We start from the raw sequence: 21,693 nt of genomic DNA on the forward strand, positions 1-21,693 counted from the left end.
TGGGAATTACTATGAGGATTTCCTTCCCTGTTCTACAGTTTGAGAAACGGAAGCTTCGGGAGGTGAAGTCACTTCTTCAGGGTTACAAAAGACTAACTGTACAGGGCTCAGCAGTGGTCATACCGACACTTGGGCTCTTTATCATCATAGAAGACAGTTTCCTTCATAGAAAGAAGTTTCCTGAATGGACTCCTAGAGACTGAAAATTAGAACAAATATAAAGATACTAATGCAACAGGGTTAACTGTGAATTGTCACAGTTAGTTCATCTTAAGTTTGCAAACAAAATATGTTCTCCTCATTGTAAGATTATGGGTCAACCAGCATGAGAAAATGTGTCCAACCTAGACAGTAATAAAAGAACAGTGGATAAAACAATGAGACATCTTCTTTCTGGTTTTATATGTTTTAAAGTTAACATTCACCCTTGGAGGAGGCACTGATGCAGGCATGCTCACAAACAAGCAGGTGTCCAGAGGGCAACAGAAGGGTATCAAGGTCCCTACAGAAGACAGCACTTTTTTAGTCTGTAACTCCAATCTTTCCTTAATTTGGGTTAAGGAAATGAGTTGAGTTAAAGTATTTCTGCACACAGTGAGTTAATATTATTTACAGTAAGAAAAAGTTGAAAATAATCTTAAACATTGGTAAAATATCAGATAAAATACTATGAAGCCAGAAAAATCAGGTTTATGAGGAATATTGAATAATGTGGAAATGTGCTAATGCTACAGTGTCAAATGGAAAACCATCTATGATCATATGTAGAGTAACAGTATATTATCAATATTTGTTTACACTGAAAGAGTGAGAAAGAAGAGAGAAGAGTAGGTGGTGGTTGAATGATAGTTTTTGCCGAGTAGTGAATTGCATATGACTTTTTTTCAATAGGCTTTTCTATAATTTTCAAATATTCTATAGTAAACATATAATGCTTTTATAATAAGCAATGACATTTAAAGTATCTTAAGGTAACTGTCCAAATAAAACACAATAACACTTTGTGGTAGCAACACAAAAAGCTCCTGGGAGGTAGAGAGGTGTACTTAAAACTAAAAAACATCTTCCTACTTTAAATGGTTTTTCTTTCAGGAATGAATGATATGTTGGAAGATTTACTTCAGTTGACTTGAACCTACACATTAAGAAAAAGAGTTTCATTAGTAAGCTAAGGCACTTTTGAGAAATAATTTTATGGCATATATGACATGTATATGGCACAAATTAAAATGATGTATAATAAACACATGGAAATATGCATACATATTCCCAGTATATCATAAGCCCTGAGAGATAAACTATAATTTCTTAATAAATATTTTGCAGTTATATAAGTTAAGGAACAAGAACCAAAGAATCAACAGTATCCAATTAACTTCTTATCTTAAAAGGATGAAGATGTTAAGGAGTCCAATTTGCAAGCTTTCAAGATAAACAATATCAGAATTGGCTATTATACTCAACTTTGTTAAAACCAATTAATATCTTTCTGAAAAGATGCACTGTACCAACTACGCTGTTAGATAGCCTCTGACACATTTCCTGCCCCCAGGAATTGAGTTCTTCCTCTTTGGACCCCACCTTTATTTCCTCAGTGACTGTTGTTCCCACCTGAGCAGTTGCTGCTTAGCAAGCCCGGCCACTTGACCAGTGGGGGAGAACTATCAGCCACAGACTGTAGTCCTGTAATGAATAGATTACATATTTTATAAATTCTTAGCATAATAATCATGTTTTTCAAGTCCAAAGATATCCCAAAGTTCAACCTTAACCACTGTTTATTCCGAACTGAGGGATCACTATATTTTGTCAAGCTCCAAGAGGAACTACCCAGTTTCAGGTTGACACTACACTTTCTCCAGTCATCTGAACCAACCTAGCTCTTCTTCAGATATTTTTCCTTCTCTAGTTCCCCAGCTTTCTCTCTCTCTAAAAAAAAAAAAAAAAAAAAAAAAAAAAAATTATATATATATCCTACAGCCCCAACACAAGACTCTCCAGATAACCAATACAGTGATGCATGCTTGTAGTCCCCACTCCCACTACTTGGGAGCCTGAAGCATGAGGGTCACTTGAGCACAGGCATTTGAGACCAGATAGATGACATAACAAGACCCTGTCCCAAAACATAAAAAAAAAAAAAGACTTCCTAATTTGCACAGCTGACCTACTAATTTCTGATTAAACAAACCATTTCTTCCAATCAAATCAAATCATCATACTATACTTCTCTGTAAGCTGTTTCCTCATAGCTCTCTCCATCTCCATCTCAATTCAGTTCATGCAAGCAAGAAGGGAGCCCTGGAGGGAAAAAAATGAAAGAAAGAAAAAGGAAGAAGGGAACACTGAACAATTCATCCTGACCTTGAATACTTGAGATTGTCTATAGAGAAACTGAGGGCTACATCCAATACAGGATTTCTCCAGCTTTACATGAAAATTTTCTTTGAGATGATTTTAAAAAGAAAGGTTTTCACTTTATACACTTATTTTGTCTGTCATTTCAAGAGTGGCAGGTATCCTGGTGGAAACCTAAAGTTCTATTATTAGTTGTAGGTATAATAGATGCTTGTGGTTCTATTAGTAGCTATTCACGTGCATGGATAGGCCAAAGTTGAAACATTTACTAGGTGCTTAATATATGTCAGGAATCTTCTAAGCACTTCAAATATATTAGCACACTTAATTCTCACATAACCCTATGAAATATGTATTATCTCCACTTTACAGATTAAGAAACTGAGGTATAAGGAGGTTAAGGAATTTGCCCCCAAATCACACAGCTAGGAAGCAGCAGGACAGGATTCAAGCCCCGCAAGCTGACAAAGCTTATGCTGTTAAGCATTACTCTAGCCAATGAAATTGTTCTCCACAAATTGTCAATTGTTAAAGAAATTAATGATTATTATATAATAACCCTAAGCACATTATTATGATGTACAATATGCAGCAAAAAATGCACATAGCTAATGTCCGTCACCAGTCAGAGCATTTGAGCTCACTAATTGACACTTTACTTCCCTTTTACTCTCAGAAAAACCCTTTCTTCAGCTGATCCTCAGACTCACTGTAAAGTACCCTACTGAGTAATAAAATTCATTCATCAGTTCCACTGATGTCTTCCTTAACCATCTTCATATAACTAGTGGTAGGGGCCTAAGAGGAATTTAAGGAACAGATTTATTTTCTCATAGTTCAGGAGACTGCAAGTCCAAGATCAAGATGTTAACATGATTAGTTCCTGAGGTTTTCCTTGGCTTGCAGACAGTTCCTTCTCATTACGGCCTCTCCCAGTCTTTCTTCTCTGGGCACAAATCTCTGGTCACTCCCTCTTATAAAGATCCCAGTCAGATTAGATTAGGGCCCATCCATCTGATCTCATGTAGCCTTTAAACATTCTTTCTCCAAATATACTTATTTCCTGGTAGCCTTGGTGGACTAGGTCTGGGATCCCTTTAGGTACTAAAATATGTGCATGTTCAAGTCCCTTCAATAAAATGGCATACTATTTATTTGCGTATAACCTATGCACATCCTCCTATATGCTTTCAGGGCTTAATGTAAGAATGTCAGAGGAACACAATTCAGCTTGCAATACCTCTCCTGATAGAGAGGCCTCAATGATTTTAGCCAATGCCAACACAATCTATGTCTTTCTCTTTTGTGTTCTGGTCAAATAATAAAAATTAGAGTTTTATTCCCCACTTAAGTGGTCAACAGTTTAATTTTGTGAGATAAACTTTCTTCCCAGAGCTCTCCACTTTAACAGCAAAATACCACACTCTGCAATGAGCATTGAAACGAATTCTCTCATAAGCCATGATTTGTAACATCCTATTTTCAGTCACATTTCAGCAAAATAGGCTTAAAGAAATTTCATTCTTCACCATCTCACACTCAATGTATATCTATATGTTAATATTAAATTGTGTCATAATGTCAGGGTTGGTCTCTAGTTTTTGTGTTCTTGTCACAGTAGTTGGAGAAATATTGAAAAAATTAAAGCATTTCAGAAAAAAATGAAAATATCTCTACAAAGATAAAATTCAACTTTAATTTGTAGCCATTCTATCATCTCATTGGAACATCAGAGGTTTAAAAGTCACATCTGGGGCTGGGCACTTTGGTGTACACCTCTAACCTCAGTTAGTTACTTGGAAAGCTGAGGCAGGAGGATCACAAGTTCAAGGCCAACTGGGCAACTGAGTGAGACTTTAATCTCAAAAAATAATAATAAAGCTCAGTGGTAGGTAGAGTGCTTGCCCTGGTACTGCCCCCCCTCCAAAAAAAATCATATCTGGGACTAGGAGAGTAAATCAGTGGTAGAGTGCTTGTCTACCATGCACAAGCCCTGGGTGGATCCCTAGCAACATAAGAGGAAAGAGAGGAGAGAGGGAGAAAGATGGTGAGGGGAGAGGGGGAGGGAAAGAGGGAGAGGGGGAGGGAAAGAGGGAGAGAAGGAGGGAAATGGGGGGAGAGAGAAAAAAAGAGAGAGAGAGAGAGATTATATCTTATCTGAATAGTTGATGCATATTTCAGAGGTGATAATTAACATAGTGGGAAGGATAAATGTTTCAAGTGGAACTGACTCAAGACCTAGTTCTGCCCCTACCTGCCCTTACATGGAAATTATCGTTGAGATGATTTTTCAGGAAATTTACTTAGTTTCTCTGAGCCTCTCTTCATCATAATATGAAGATAATACCATGCAGTGATGTCATGAAGATCTAATGAGCTATTGTAGATAATAATAAAAGGCATCTATGACAATTAAACACAACCTCACAAAAACCATAGTCACATGTCCTTACTTGAAAAAAATAAGAGGTTGGCAAGTTTATATGGGTCACTGAAATCTTTTCTGAAAATGTACTAGTCCATTAAATCAAAAGCCTGGGAACTACTTGTAATTCTCTGAATAACCCTGAATGAGGTTCCTTTATGTAGGCCAGACCTGATTGCTTTGCCTTCTGGGCATCTGGGTGGAAACTTTGGCTCTTGGAGGCTGGGGGATTGCTCTAGCTTCATGGCAGACCATCTGCGGGGAGACACTTTTCTGTCAGGGGGATATTTTGTCAGGGGAATTTGTGAGGATTCCCAGGGCACTGTCTGTGTTGTCCACCTCCCCTACCATCTACTTATGAAACCTGCAGTTACTTTCAAGGTATTGAATTAAAAAAAAAAAAAAATCACCATTTTCCTAGCCTTGCTGGAAATCATCTCTTTACCTTTTAAATTTTTATTGTGCTCATAATTTACAGATGCTATAACAGAGTCTATAAATAAAAGTCTGAAAAGTGTTTGCAAAAAAAAAAAAAAAGAAAGAAATGTGACACAGAGATAAAGGCCCTCAACAAAATGAACTGCTCTCTAACAAACGGCAAGTGAATCAAAGTATTTTGTTGACATTCCCTTCTTCCAGCAAATGATCCAACACTTCTTTCTACAGAGCCCACACTTTTGCCCCGCTACCCATTCCTATCTGCATTCAGTCCTTCACTCATCCTCTCTCAGCAATGGCAATCAGCAGGCATTATGCATGGCCCTGCATGACAGCCATGGCTGCTGGGGCAAAAAGCCTGGCTTCCACAAAGTACATGCATGTCTTACAAGAAGGTGCTTGTCATGACCTCTCTCAAAGAGGCTCAGCTGCCTAGGAGTCTCCTAGATGAACACATGTGAAGTTGTGACTAGCGCTCTATTTAGTTTGAATTGCTATGATCCGGAAATATTCCTTGTACACATAACCCTAACAAAGTCACGCAAGTAAGTAGGAGAAGCAGATTTCATTCCATCTCTCCTTTGTTCCATACTTTACCTTCCAGGAGTAAAGACTAGAGGCCGTCATGGCAAAAGGGAAGGGAATAGAAGCAGACCCCAAAGACAGCATAGGCCTCAATTTGTTGTATAGCTTACTAACAGTCACCTCCTCCAATAGCCCTGTGACTACTCATCTACCCACCCAGTTACCTCGGCCGGGGGAAAGTGGACTACGAGCATTCAATGCAACTATTGAGTTCATGGGAAACTAAACTGTCTTTCCAGTATACAAGCTTTGTTTAACTTTTAGATACTTGACTGTCCAATGTTTTTCAGAAGCCAGTGAATATTCTAGTATGGGACCGCCTATACATTTTTGGTGTTATATTACTTTGATGTGGGTGGAATTGCTATCATTGCACCCTAGGGCTGATTAAATTTTGCCTTTTAACAGCTGATTTCCCATTTTCTACTCACTTACTCTCCTGCTCTGAGGATACTATATATTTGCACTTGCTGTTCCCGCTGGTTGATGGGACGTTCCTCTTGTTTTGTCTACTTAATGGTCACTCACCCTCTTAGAATCAGTTCAGGGGCAAGAAACTTACTGCCTTGCAGAGGGTATCCAAAAAGTCAAAGAACATATGAACAGGCAGCCTACTTTATTAGTAATGAGGAAAATGCTACTTAAAATTTCAACAGGATACTCCCACTTAACCAATGGAATAGTTAAAATTAAAAAGTCTAAAATTTTCAAGGTTTGATGATGATACAGAGCAATGGGAACTCTTACACAGTGCTGGCATGAAATTGGCATAACCATTTTGGAAGACCATTTGTAATTTGTTGAATGCAAGTAAATCTGTGAGCCAGCAATTTCCATATACCCAACAGAAGTTCATGCAAGTGTGTATCAAAAGATACATTCAAGGGTATTTATGAGCAGCATTATTCTAATAATCTAGTACTGATAAATATCAAGTAACCATAAATAACAAATGAAACTGTAGCATAAACACATTTTTAATGTGTCAGCACTAAAAATTAATGAACCACTGCAATTAGGCAACAACATGGATGCATCTTACAAAGGCCACTGTTCTGAAAGAATTCAGATATGAAAGATATACACTGTGCTGTTTAATTTATTCACAGTTAAAAAATAGGCAAAATTAGTTTATGGTGTTAGATGTTACTATGTGTTACCTTTGGAAAATAAGGAGGGGTTATTGGTGGGGGGATGTAAAGGGGACTTTCAGGCCCTGGTATGTTCTGGATCTGAGTTGGTACACTGACTTTGAATGAATTAATTAAGCATATTTTGAGAAATTCTATACTTTCAAGTATGTATTTCTAATTCAACACACGTGTGTACACATGCGTGCATGCGTATATGTTTAGTGTATGTGTGGAAGGAGGAAAATCAGTTGGCTCTTGGAGGAATGCCATTCCAGATCCCTCCATCTTGGGCTCCTGGGTCACAGGAGACCAGAAGCAGGCCAAATCTCTATCCCAGCTCTCCATAACACTATACACTGGTTTACTTGTCTATTCTCTGTGTGGCAAGAGTTTCAAATGCGTGGTTTCTTAGGATTCTTAACATATATTTCAGAGGTGTTCAATAAATGCCAGCTGATAGTATTTTCTCTTAGCTTTGTCATAATGTTTACTATACTTGGATTCTATCAGCATTACCCAAGTGCTATTAGGCACCTGGGCCTATATTTGTTACATAAAAGTCTATGTATATTCTAAATTTATTTTAAGAAACAATTCACAACTATATCTGGATGACTAGCAACAGAACTGCATTTTTTGAGCGCTGAATCAGACTCTGAAATTATACTGTCTCAGCTAAAGGTGACCTATCCTTGACAAAAGGAATTTAGTTAATTAAATCATGTAAAAGAGTGAGTTTAGTTTGGTTTGTTAGAACAGACATTTACTTAACATTTCTCATTCTCTCCTCCCTAACCTTCAAAAGAAGACACATACCATTTCTAATGTGGTTAGTTGAACTCACTCTAGCTTTGTTGAGGTTACTAATGAACTACATTAGTCAACATTTTTGCTCACTGATGCTGCTCAAAGCAATAAGCTACACAGAGATGACTGATGTTCTCAAATATTATTCTGGTAGCTTCTAAATGAGAGCTTGTGCTAAAGTAGTATTTTCCAAATAAGTGAGATTGAGAATTAATTGGGACACATTAAAAATACAGATTTTTGCATTTTCTTCAGTAGGCATTGTTTCAATAAATCTGGGTTGAAAAAAGTCCCTCAGCTGATTTTTATACGACAACTTAAGGAAACACCAGGTATGACAGTGAGTCCATCCTGTCCATCACTGGTTACTTAGATGCAGAACAGGGACTCCTATGCCTACTGCAATGAGGACAGCCTTGTCCTCAGGCTAAGTTGACTTACCCTGCTTTCACTAACAGAAATTAAATGCTGGGTGGCAGGGGAACAAGTTAGTCTACATAATAACTTCTACATTAGCAAAACACTTGGGAAAAGCAGGCATTTCAGACTTCATTTGAAAATTATCAAAAAGTATTCCATTTAGAAATAGTTTTAAACTGATAGTGATCCATTTTTTTCCCTTCTTTTCCATAGTTTGGAACATTTTCTGCCTAGAACCTTTATTGATTTAGGTTTTTTTCTATCTGCTGTATTTCAACTATATCCTTAAACTTTTGTACGCTAACAGATGTTTTTAGAGCAACTATGGTGTTGTAATTGAAATCTGAAATAGGATGGAATATGAAAAATAAAAGTAGATTCAGGATAACTTTGTTAACTATAGGAAAGAAAAGACTTTTTAAAGACAACTCAAGGCAGTGAGAAGGGAAAAAAAAAAGACAAGAAGTATTCCTTGTAGAAAGAACCTCTTCCAGTAAAATATAATTTATAGTTTTGATCAATCTTTGAGTCAATTTGAATGTTTCTTTCTGAATGTAATTTTCTAGGTCTGCAAGGGATTCCCAGGTCAATTTATCTTTCCTTCTAAACTCTTGCAACATTTACTGGATGTACCAACTCATTTAACATTTGCTTTTTTTTGTCTATAGAGACCAGAGGAATGTGTGGTAAGGAAAAAAAAAAAAACCTCTTGCTTAGGCTGCAGGAGAGCTGGTTCTTAGGCTCTGCTTTGTCCTTCACCTACTGAGTGTATAACCTTAGCCATGTGACTTAGGCTTTGGGGAACTTGTATGAAATGTTTATTCAAGTTCTGTCACATTCTAAGAACATTATATTAATGAATGGTTAATGTAGGTTATACTGTGACTTGTAATCCACAGAAAAATATAGTATCGTGCCTGACAATTTTATATATCAAATTTACTTGTCCCCTCTTCTGTGTTCCTGATTAAACATATGAAAGACAACTTGAGTAACTTGTTTATAAATTTTTATAAAATGACTCCCCAACACTCCCCCATAAAAATGAAACTTGGCCATAAAAAATGGTCAGTTATACATAAAAACTAATAAAATATATTAATTAATTTGTTTATTACATTATTGTTTATTATTTAATATTAATTTACCATCCATTTTTATCATTTTAATTATTGCTTTAGATTTTACAAATATAAAGAAGAAAGAGAAAACAGTTGGATAGGATGATTTCAATGGTCTGTTCCACTTAAAAACTTCTCTTTTTTATATCTACTTTTCCTATAAAAGATACCATGCTAAGTAAAATAAAGCAGCCTCAAAAATACAAATATTTAATGATTCCAGTTACATATGAGGTACTCAGAATAGTCACATTCACAAAGACAGAAAGTACAATAGTAGTTACCTGTCTGGGAGGAGAAGGTAATGGAGAGCTGCTGTTTAATGAGTATACTGTTTTAGTTTGGAATGATGAAAAAGTTTTAGAGATGGACACTGGTGATGGTTGCACAACTATGTGCATGTAATTAGTGCTGTTGAATTGTGCACTAGTAAATGGTTAAGGGCTGGGGATGTGGCTCAGTGGTAGAGCACTTGCATAGCATGTGCAAGGCCCTGGGTTCAGTCCCCTGCACCACAAGAAAAAAAATGTTAAAATGATAAATTTAATATAATACAGATTTTACAGAAAAATTACATGTTAAAGGAAATGCATGTTTTCAAAAGCATTTGACATTTATCATCTAAATAATGAGCATAATAAATATACATTAATTGAATGAAAAAAAAGGTTGAGGTTAGAGTATGAAAATTAGGTTGAAAGAAAGGCACTATTACTCTTGATGCTGATTTTGCACCATAATAACAGTGTTTTTAATATTTATACTGTATGTTTATACACAGTGGTTTGAGTATGGATGAAGCAGTTAATAAACATAGTGAGAGGGTCTCATGCTCCCACTAAGTCACCAACTGGGGCTCCAAGGCACAATCTACTGATGTGAGTGCCTTCAGAGTAGGTACACATTCCATCTCTCCATAACACACAGTGGGAGTTCTATCAATTGTCTGATTTTCATTTCATTAAACATATTTAAAAGGATTTTCTCAAACCAAAACTAATCGATAAAGGATTATTCATTATGCAAATTTAGTATTACAACTATTAGAAAACATGAGTCCAAATTTTTTTTTTTTGTAGAAGATATTATTACTGGGCTGGGGATGTGGCTCAAGCGGTAGCACACTCGCCTGGCATGTGTGCGGCCCGGGTTTGATCCTCAGCACCACATACAAACAAAGATGCTGTGTCCGCCGAGAACTAAAAAATAAATATTAAAAAATTCTCTCTCTCTCTCTTTCTCCCTCCCCCACTCTCTCTCTCCCACTCTCTCTTAAAAAAAAAAAAAAAAAAAAAGATATTATTACTTACATCTGCAATGATAAATAACTGGACCTAAAAATCCCCAGAATGTTAAAGTTCCAAGCAGAGATCACAGATTATGTATCCTTTATATGCTTTGCATCTCTCCTAGCATTCTATTTACTTTTTCATTTTGTGGAAGAAAATGTTTATCTTTAACAGATGTTTACAAAATGTTGATTAGAGCAATACAGAATACTAAATGTATATTTGCTTTTAAAGGAACATGAACTGATTTAAAAAAATTGTAGAACCTTTTATTGGAAAAGTTCAAAGTACTAAAAAGATATGAATAGCTCACTAAAGCCACAGTAATATATAAATATACTAATTGCTTGTGCATTCTTGCTGATTCTGCAACCTAAATAAATATATAAGCGGGTTAATATTTAATTTTCTTAATCTTATTTTTATATCCCCCATTCTTTGATATTCATAAGGCTTACAAATACAGATTTTAAATGCAGACTTTTAATGATTCCCAGATCAAACTGGGATTATACAGATTCTTGCAAATTCCAGGGAGGAATTAACTAGAGGGGTTTTCTGGAATTTTGAAGATCAAATCTTCACTTAAAAAACACTAGTAATGAAAACTTAGGGCATCACTTTAACTTTGATCTGTTTTCCTTGAGCAATATCAAAAGAACAATTTCCTGTGTTCACTTGAATTTAACTCCTTTGGTGTTAATTGTTGCTCTCATTTGCATTGAGGGAAATTTACCATTGTCACCTAAGAAAGGTACACGTTTAAATATCTATTGGTAAAGTTAGCAAATATTTAAATTAATTTAAACTTGGATAATTTAGGAGATTTTAAATATTTAGTTGATTAAGATTAAAACAAGCTAATAACTACATTCCCCAAAAGGGAAAAAGGAAATAAAAAATAAAGAAAGGCAAAGAGAAAGAAAAAAGGGAAATATGTTTAATCCTCTATGTTGTCAATTTGTTTTTATGTACAACTACTATTTTCTTATGGTCAAGTTGTTTTTTTTTTAATGGATTGGGGAGTCATTTTAATAAAAACTACAATTAAGTTACTTAAAGTTGCATGCTTTCCTTCCCTTTATTTAATCAGGAGCACAAGTAAATCTGCTGCATGGAAGAAATTATCAGGCACAATACTTTATTTTCCTGTGGATTACAAGTCACAGTAATCTGCATTAAATATTCATTAATACAATGTCTTAGAATGTGACAGAACTTGAATTAACCCTGCATACCACATAAAGGAAACTAAATTTATATGAAAATATGTTTACCAAACTCAACCACCAGAGGCTTGACTACAAAAGGATATAAAAGTTTGAGGTTTCCTAAATTAGTGATATCATCATATTAATAGAATCATCTTTCATTTAAGAATATTTTATGTAAAGGAATCTTAATAGGTTTTCATTCCAGCAACAGTCATTTCTTACCTGTTTTCCAAATCTATCTTTAATAAAAAAAAAAAAAAAAAAGAAAAACTTAAAATTTTATCATCTTTGCCTAGTTTAAGTATTCCCTCTCCCTTAGAAATTCTGAATCAGGAAGCACCAAGTTGTAACCTGGGAATCTTTTTTAAACCCCTCCCCCTCACTTGCCCATAGTCCTAGGTAATTTTAAAAATCAGACACATTTGTGAAACACTACACTAATTGTGGGAGATGGGAAGCAAAGTATTTATTTCAAACTCTGAGCCAAACAGGAATATCAACAGGAAGAGAGAGAGGAGTTCCATTAGCTTCATTACTTATAATGAATTCAAGGTATTTGCATTAATTAAATTCAAGGTATTTTTACAAGGACATTAATAAGGACTTACATCTGGAAAAACTTCTCATATACACCATCCCCACCTTTAAAAATGAAGATGTTTGTTTTTATTGATCACTTTATATAATTATCTTTTAAGCAATGTCTGTAAAACACAAAATAGAATAAGACATTTTCTAATTGTTTTTAGAGAGAGAAATAAAAAAGGGAAATGCCTGTAGGATAAATTACCATTTATAACTTGTTTCACCTGCCTTCTATGCCCAGTAAGAAATTACCATTTTTTAAAAAGTGTTACAACAAATATAGTCATAATTTAAATTTGTAATAGGCAGGTGGTGGTTTAGTTCAAAAGCTTGAAGAGGTAGTTTATTCTGTGCAAATATGCATCTTATGTAAACCATATGACTAAGAGTTAACTTCAAAAGTAGCATAAAAATTCTCAAAAACTTAAAGTATGTTCTGAACACGACTACAAAAAATACTTGTATGGGGAAAAGTGTTTCTTCTATTGCCTTTATTTTTCTCCTCATATAGGGATATTTTTAAAGTTCAGAATGAGATCACTTAGCTAATTCATTAGTCCATAGTAGTTGAGTGGATTATTTTCACCTTTTATATTATTATCAGGCTGGGCAGAGCCAATTCTTATCTACTTTGGTTTCAAACCCGGGAATTAAGGGGAAAGGGCCAAAATATGTTTTATTCATCATATGGTAGGCATTTAAGTGGTCTGTCCACAAGGCCATAATCGACTATGCTTTTCAAGTAAACACCATCCACCCAGTGGGAACACATCTCTTTATTCAACACCTGAGAACTAACTTTAAAACTGGAAGTCTCCAAGAAACACATGTGATTGTTTATAACTGTTTTCGTGGATGTACTAAATAATGTAGAGATTTTCTTTCACGCTTTGTGTCTTACCTTCTACATGATTAGGCCAAACCGGGTTTAATTTTTTCCACCTATGCTCTGTCCATACCAACTAACTGCGCGTCTCACAAAACCGCCTCTCAAAATGCAGAGAAAATGTAAAGCAAGGAGGTAAAGATTTTTTTTTCTAAATATAGTTCCATCATGTTTATTTTACACTCATCAAGTAGGTCACGAGAGGCAGCCAACAGCTATCAGCACTTAGAAGCATCTCTCAAATGTACACGCTGCGACCAAGGGGCGCATGACAGTTATGCCATCTACCTGTTGAACCTGGGCTACTGCTCTCCACGACTGTCAAATCGGCTAAATCAGTTGATTCGACCTAGAAATGCTAATGATTGGATTTAAAATAATAATAAAGTTGCTTGCTGCTCTGCCTTCCCATCTCTGATTACTTTCGGGTCGCTACAGCAGAACCAAGGACGCCGCGAGACCGCGAGCTCCTCTGCTCTGCTGGCTGCAGCGGCGTTGCCTGGGTGGGCAGCGCCAGGCCGGGGGCAGCCTCGCTGCAGGGACGGAGGACCTCACAGGCCGGGGCGCATAGGCAAGGAGTCCTCCCGGCCCAGATTGACTCACCTACCCTCCGGAGAGGCGATGGAACGCGCGCCGCTCAGCCAGCCCCAGCCCCAGATCCGAGGAGGAGGGAGATGGTGGCGGGGGAGCCGGTGGCTGGCGCAAGGAGGAAAACGTATTACCTAAGCCGGGGATGAGGAGCCGAGAAGGAGGCTACAGCCTTTCTCTTGAGAAACGGAAGAGGCGGGGGAGGAGAAAAGGAGGAGGAGGAGGAAAATGATCCGGGGGAGGAGGAGGTGGCCGGGGTGTAGGAGGCTAGGAGAGGGGCGCCAGGCGTCCGGCCGCAGGCTCAGCTGGAGGACGAGGGGCGGGGAGGACGGCGGAGGTCACGGGAAGGGAGGGTTAAGCCAGGCCGACGCGCTGCCTCGCTTGGCCTCGGATTGCAGTGCTCAGCATCCGCCAGGTCGCCGCCCCCTCGTTTCCCCTGGAACTGTGGCCGTGGAAAGGCGCGGTGACGCCTGCGGGCTTCTGCCGAGGGCTAGGGCATCCATGCCTGCCAGAGCCAGGCGTCCACCACGTCACACAAGTGGAGCATTCGAATAGGAGGGCCAGGAAGAAAAGGACTCCCGGGGGTCACCTCGTTGGCCGTTTTTGTTGTTTCCATGTAACCGCCCACAAATTCACTTTAAAAATCTTCCCCTTTCATTCATTCATTCTCTTGGGGATGATGGATTTGACAGATGGATTAGCAGCTGTGAAGATGGACTTCCTGCCCGTGGTATTCAGGTCTCATTCTTCTAATAGCAATGTCAGGATGATCTGGATGTTCTTGAAGCCATAACAGTCTGTTGTGGGCGCATGCCTCTTGAGGTTTGGGCCCAGGGCCACCTATGCCGAAAGTATCACGGGCAGAGAACTCACCTTCAATCCCGTAAACTGTGGTAGTTAGTGTACCTTAAGGAAGGCTTTTTTGAATGGTAGGTTGGAATAGGAATGGGTGACAGTGGGAGACCAGGGTAGAAATTTTAAAAGGGCAACATAACACTTTTGAGTATAAGGGGCCTCACATAGGCTGATGTTTCTGAGTGCATTGAGCTTCCTAAAGCAGTGCTTATACTTCATGAGACAACTAGGAAAGGATAATATTGCAAAGTCCCCAATGGGTCATTAGAAGAGGTTGCTCTTGCAGGAGGTGCCTAGGCCCTTCCACCTAGAGGGCTGAGAAGACCAGCATCCATATACCTGTAACTCAGTCCATAGCAAAACTTGGGGAAGCTCTGTTTTAAAGTTGTAGCTAGCATGGTTTCTTTTCTACACTTTCTCAACCACTCAAGACTACCTCACTATGTTGTCACCACTTGGTCCTCAGAACAGTCAGGAACAACCAGACAAGAGCCTGGGGCAATGCTGACATCCAGAAAATGGTGCTTAAAACTGATACAACTCTCAAATAACTCATTTCTCTGCTCCTGTAGTCTGTGAAACACCTTCTCTCTCATCCATCCACTCACCAACTTTTGTAAAGGTGAGATTGCAATAAATCACTGAATCAATCTTAAAGCAGGAGATGGAATCTTGATTCGCCAGCTGGTGGTCTGGATCCACCAGCCAGCAGGCCAAGGGGTAGGCTGCAAGTCTACACCCTTCGACCCCCTCCTGAGGTTTGAGTACATCTTTTATAGTCCAAAACCATATTAAAGCATAAGTGTCTGTTGCTATGATTCAAAACCATAAACAAACGACATCATATCTAAAAACAGAAAAGGGAGTGGGCCAAAACATCCCTAGTTGTATACAAGTTAAAGAATGGTTACTAACATCTAGGCAATCAATCTCTGACAGGGTACAATGTCCAAAAAAATGGAACCAAAGAGAGGACACTTTTACATTGTAAATTTTGTGTTGGCAAACATGCTATGTTAAGCAACTGTTGATGGTTATAGAGGTGGGCTTTCTCCTGGAGAAGCATTTCTTACATGACGTGGAATCTCAGGGCAAAATGGAGTCTGTTTTGATAATTTTTATTTGTCTGGCCCATAACACTTTCACTCACTAGCAGATTCAGTTGATTTTACTTTCTCAGATGCATCTCTTAGGGATCCCTAGATCCATCCCTGCTGCTACTGTTTATTAATTATATCCCTGATGGCAAAAATCAAGAAATAGTTTAAGCACCATATTTAGAAGTAAAGAGGTAAGTACCTGAAGAAGTAGTTAGAAGTGGAAAGAATTTACCTCTAGGGAGTAGGATTTGGGCAGGAGAGAGCGGAGGAGGGACATAAATCTAGTCCATTTCTCCCCTGGCTACTGCAGTGATCATTTTATACCACACATCTCAATACAGTTTCTCGCTTGTTTAAAAGCTTTCATTGCCCTCCTCCCCATCTCTGGTTGTATCAAACTTCTTCCCAGGCACAGTGACACAATGCTGTAATCTCAGCTAATCAGCAGGCTGACATAGGAGGATAGTAAGTTCCAGGCCAGAATGCACCACTTAAGTAAGAATCCCCATCTCAAAAACTAACCAACCAACCAAACAAACAAAAAAAAAAAAGCTTCTGTGGACATGGCATTCAAGGCCCATTTTCTCCTCTCATCTGTCCATCCTGCCCCTCACATTTCATGCCCTATTTTACCATAACTCATCTAGTTTCCTAAACCCACAAATTGATTCCATACCTTTGCACATTTATACATATTATTGCTTTTACCTTAAAGCATTCTCTTGCTGCTACAGTAAGTACTAATGACACTGTGCTAAGTGCTTGGCATGTTTTATAGCTGTTAATTTTTGCATCAGTCCTATGGTAGGTATTGTTGTTATCTCCATTTTATAAACAAGAAAACTGAGACTTAGAGAGGTTAAGTAATTTACTAAAATATGTGGTATGTGTTGAAGCTAAATCTGAACCCAGCAATTTGACTCCAGGGTTCACATAATATTACCTACTTATCCCTTTAAAACTGTTTTTTAGGTACTAAATTTGGGCAGGATTGAAAGATTTAAAAAGTCTTAAAAGGGAAGGAGAATATATGAGTGAATTGCTTTAATCTCAAAGTAAGTATGGAGCAAATATTGAAATTACAAAGGTAAAGTGACAGAGTTGACTACTGAACTTTAATTTCTTTCATCTAAAATATCCATAGAATAAAATTAAAAGACAAATAAAAATTATCAAAATATGTAATATATGTGAACAATAAGGAAATAGCATCTTTTATTAAACAAAGATGTCTTATAAGCAAAATAAAATAAAAATATCCTATTCCAAGAAAAATGAACAAATATGCAAATCAGTTAAATTGTGAAAGAAAAATATGAATAATGGTGAAACATTTTTAAGGAAATTGAAAACTTAAAACGATGCACCGTCAACCTGGCTGAGAATAAAATAATATTCATAGCTATTGATTTGAGCCAGCAACCCTTGGGGCAGAATGGGTGGCAAATGACCAAGCTCATGAATTTCTGAGAAGTACATGAATCAGCTCAAACATGTTGAGGGTAAGTTTGGCAGAATGTAGTTAAAAAGCCTCAAAATGTTCACACCCTTTGACTGCAAAATTACATTTCTAATAAAGAAATACTCTATACGGAGGTTTGCAAACATTTTCTGTCAAAGGTCAGATTGTAAGTACTTCAAAGTTTGAAGGCTGCATTTGTCTCCATTATTTATCTTTCACACACACGCTTCTAAAAAACAATCTAAAAATGTACAAGCTATTAGTTTGAGAGTTGTAGAAAAACCAGTAGTGGCTTGAAATCACCATGAGAAAAGTAGTATGTGAAAAAAGTAACCTACAGGAAAGTTTGTCATGTGTATTTGGTAACAGCCACAAGAGAAACCAAACTAAATGTCTGTGAATGTTTATGTAGTTGTTATAATCAGATATAAACAGACAATTTGGACAAGGTTTTACAAGTTGTTGCAAAATGGTATCAATTGTGTGAAATAGTATTTATGATTTAAGTGGAAATTATAGTATACAAAAGAATATGCATCCCAATACAAAATAATCATATGTAGATATTTGCATGGGAAAAGATCTGGAAAGATAGAAACACATTAATATGTTTGCAGTGGTCTAGGAGGAAGGATGGAATCGTATATATACTATTTAGGTTTTTTGTGAGGGGGATTGAACTCAGGGGCACTTGATCACTGAACGACATTTCCAGCCCTATTTTGTATTTCATTTAGGGACAGGGTTTTGCTGAGTTGCTTAGCACCTCACTTTTGCTGAGCCTAGCTTTGAACTTGTGATCCTCCTGCCTCAGCCTCCCAAGCTGCTGGGATACCAGGCATATGCCACTGAGCCCAGCTAGTTTTTTGTTTTGTGAGTGTTTCCCCTAGTGAATATGTACTGTTTTTATAATAAGCAAACTATAAGAAAGTTTGCTTGTGGGACAACAAAGCGTCTCAGGTGTCAATTTGAGAACAACTTTCCCAAATCCACTCCTTCAGATGAAGCTGATTGCTCTCTTCTGTGTTCCTTGATTACATAATGGTCTTTTGAGCACCATTATTTACTTAATTGCAGAATGGTTAATACCACCATCTAGTTAAGCTTTTCTCTGTTCTTAGGCATTGGAGTTCCAAATACTCTTCTATTTTTAAGTATGCTGATGATTCTCCCACTTGCTCTGTGCCTGGTCCACTTACCTCTCTCTGCTGGACTCTGTGCTTCTAAAGACAAACTTTCATTAACTATTTCCTCTGGGCTCTCTTACCAGCTGGTATTCACTAATGGGTGACACCAATGAGATACCACGTAGATTAAAGTACAGAAAAGGAGAAACATTGGGGGTATTGCTTCTCATCTCTTTTCTTGCTTCTGGAGGGGTTCTGCAAGGCTTTGAAATTCTAAGGCTCCCACAAAGGCACAACCCCCTCCTAGTAAGAAATGGACTAGATTTATACCTTCTCTATATCTCCCTTCCCCAAATTTCCAGCTTCCACTGGGCTCTGCTAATGTGATTTCCTACCCCTAGACCCTCGGGCCAAGCCTAACAGCTTTTTACTCTTGCAAGTGCCTGAGTACTCTATGACCCTTGTTTCCTTTTCCCCAACACTAACCCTAAATCTAATATAACTTCTGTAAATAGTCTGTACAATAAAATCTCTTTGGTTGAAACATCTGAGTGGAAGTCAGTTCCTGTTATGACAGGCTGACATACATTAAGGAACTCTGTTGATCATCACAGAACACAAATCTTTTATTCTTTATTGCAACAAGCCCTGGAAATTCTCAGATTTTACATCCAAGGTAATTATAGAATGATTTATATGTTTCCTGAGCAGGAATTTGAATCACTACTGTGAGGACAGTGTGTGTGAATATAACACTCTCATTCCTCACTTCTCCAGTAGTTTTGGAAAAGTAACACTTGCGTTTTAGTGAAGAAATCATATACTAAGTAAGGTGGTATTCACATTTTGATATTTTAAATACAGCATTTGCCACCTGCATCTCTTTTATGTCAAACTGACTCAATCACAGGATGTTAGGTAGCTAATAAAATGTGAGTTACAACAAGAAAAAAATTTCCTTTGCAGAGTTTAACATACAGATTAGACAAGGTTGAAAGTAACATTCTCCCTACCTTTGAAGCACACCTTGGGAACCTCTGAAAAACCTCAGAGGACCTTATAACACAATTTGAAAACAGATTTGGAGAGTACCAGAAGCTAGAAGATACATGATTTATAAATGTCAAGTGTCTATTGTATTTCTTTTGATTAAATTCCTAGTATTACATGATCAACAATAGGATTTTACCAATTACCCTTTAAGACCCTAGTCACAGGAATGATGTTCCCTATCTCAATACTGCTTCTATCAATAAATACACAATGCCAAAAAAATTTACTGAATTTATGAATATTTTCTTTGTTTATACAATTAGAATTCACTTTAAACCAAAGATCAAATCAGTGTTCATTTATATTTCCTCTAATTTTATACTATTTTATCATTAAAGTTTAAGTTTTTAATAATCTTGAATTTTTTGTTTTTTAGGAACTCAAACTGATCCCCTGCCCCCAAATAGTTCACCAAGTTTCCTGACATTGTTATTGGATAAACATCCCCTTTCATTCAATCACGATGAATAAAATATTGTTCTTTTATGCAAAATTTTGTTCTATTTTGCTTTATCCTTCCTCCTTTGGAATATTGTGCTCATGGCATAGCTTTATAATAGTGATAAGGTAACTATGCTATAATTCATTTTTTAAAAAATATTCTTATTATTTATACTTTCAGGTGAAACTTGTTTATTGTTTTGAATGACTTTCTCTGTTATAGAAGTAATGCATTATGAAGAAAAGTTTGTGGGAAAACGTGAAAGAGTAAAAGGAAACCAAAAACCCCACTTCCCTATAACTATTGACATTTTAGAGTATAACTTTCTAGTCCTCTGTGCATGTAGGTATATATTTTTTTTACAAATATTACTAAGTATTGTTTTATAAATGGTTCTTTAATCACATATAAGTATTTTGCCATGTCATTAAATATTCTTTTGAAATACGATCTTCAATGGCACATTAGCCAATTTTGATAAGAGTCAATAGCAGGAATGTCAGTACAACTCAGCCTTTCTGAACTCGGTCATCTCTTTTACTTGAACTAGCACTGATGTTACCAATTGTTGTTACACATCAGCGTTGTGTGCTTGCCACTGCTGCACCTCAAAACTTGAAATCAGCTGCTGTAAACTTGAAATTGGTTTTTGGCTGTAGTTTACTGTATCATCATGAGTTTTGCAGCATTTGCCACCTGCATCTCTTTTATGTCAAAGTGACTCAATCACAGGATGTTAGGTAGCTAATAAAATGTGAGTTACAACAAGGAACAGGCTAGAATTTGTTTGGTTGTAAGAGATCCTTAACTTCATATTGCACAATCTTATTTTTGTGTTCCTTTTAAATCATTAACTAATATAAATCAATCTTAGTTATTCAACCTTAGAAGAGATTAAATAACTCTCAAATTCTTAGGAAAGATTGACTGACTCTCATGAAAGCAAAAGTATGATTGTTAAAAGATTTCAGAGTTACCTTTAACATTTGTGATAGAATACTTAAAAGTCTGAGTTTTTTTTCAAATACAGTGCAAGTTTGCTAAACTGTATAAACTACAGGGAATCAAACATGATATTAAGCTACAAGTAGCCAAGATATCAAAAACAGAATAAATTTCTAGAATAAGTCATGGTAGATATATTTATAGTTACTTTTCAATACACAGGAATATAGGCCTCTATCTAGCAATGTTTCACTGGGCCTTGAGTATTTATTTTTTAAAATTGTGAGGTTCAAAATAATAGTACAGTGCCCAAATATATTTACTATGCCTCCAATTATTACCTAAATAATGAGGCACATTAGATCACAGAAGGAAGTTATTTAATAAAAACTCTTTTTTCCCCACCACTTACCTTACACAGAAGAGTTGCTTACTGAATCCCCAGATGTAAAATACAGTACATGCTAAAACTTTGAAGTATATGGATCCTTAGGATTTGAGTTTCTTCCTTTCTCAGGGAATTAATGGCTGGAACCTGAGAGTAAAAAACTCAGGGAAGGGACATTGTATTTCCTTTCCTTGTGCTCCATCTGAACATGCTTACTAAACCACCAAGCCCAGCTTCTGCTGATTAGGTGAAGAGTTCTCTGCTATTCAGTACAAAGGTTATCCTCTGGAGCACACACATATCAGCCAGTCATTTCCTTCAATTCTTAAATTTCCCTGGATATTTTCTAGTTTACTTTAGCTTTCCACAAATGATTCTAAGATGAACTCATTGTTCTATCCTTCCTAATGCACTTTAGTTCATAAAATCAGTTTATTGCATACTTTGTTATCTTGAATATTTACATCCTCAC

General features: G+C 36.9%; 1 protein-coding gene across 3 annotated transcripts in view; it reads right to left on the reverse strand.

Moving 5' to 3' along the window:
* Positions 1-21,445, reverse strand: part of Inpp1 (inositol polyphosphate-1-phosphatase) — a 34,272-nt gene extending 12,827 nt beyond the window's left edge. Inside the window, exon 1 of one of the 3 annotated variants that reach the window (XM_076865732.2) lies at positions 21,246-21,445. The gene's annotated coding sequence lies outside the window, so the exon portion shown is untranslated. Of the gene's footprint in view, positions 1-1,071; positions 1,099-13,864; positions 14,159-21,245 lie in introns of those variants that run through there. The other 2 variants (XM_076865733.2, XM_076865734.2) reach the window with 2 other exon arrangements.
* Positions 21,446-21,693: the final 248 nt, after the last annotated feature.

The sequence above is a fragment of the Callospermophilus lateralis genome, chromosome 9, assembly GCF_048772815.1.
Source record: "Callospermophilus lateralis isolate mCalLat2 chromosome 9, mCalLat2.hap1, whole genome shotgun sequence".
Lineage (NCBI taxonomy): Eukaryota > Metazoa > Chordata > Mammalia > Rodentia > Sciuridae > Callospermophilus > Callospermophilus lateralis.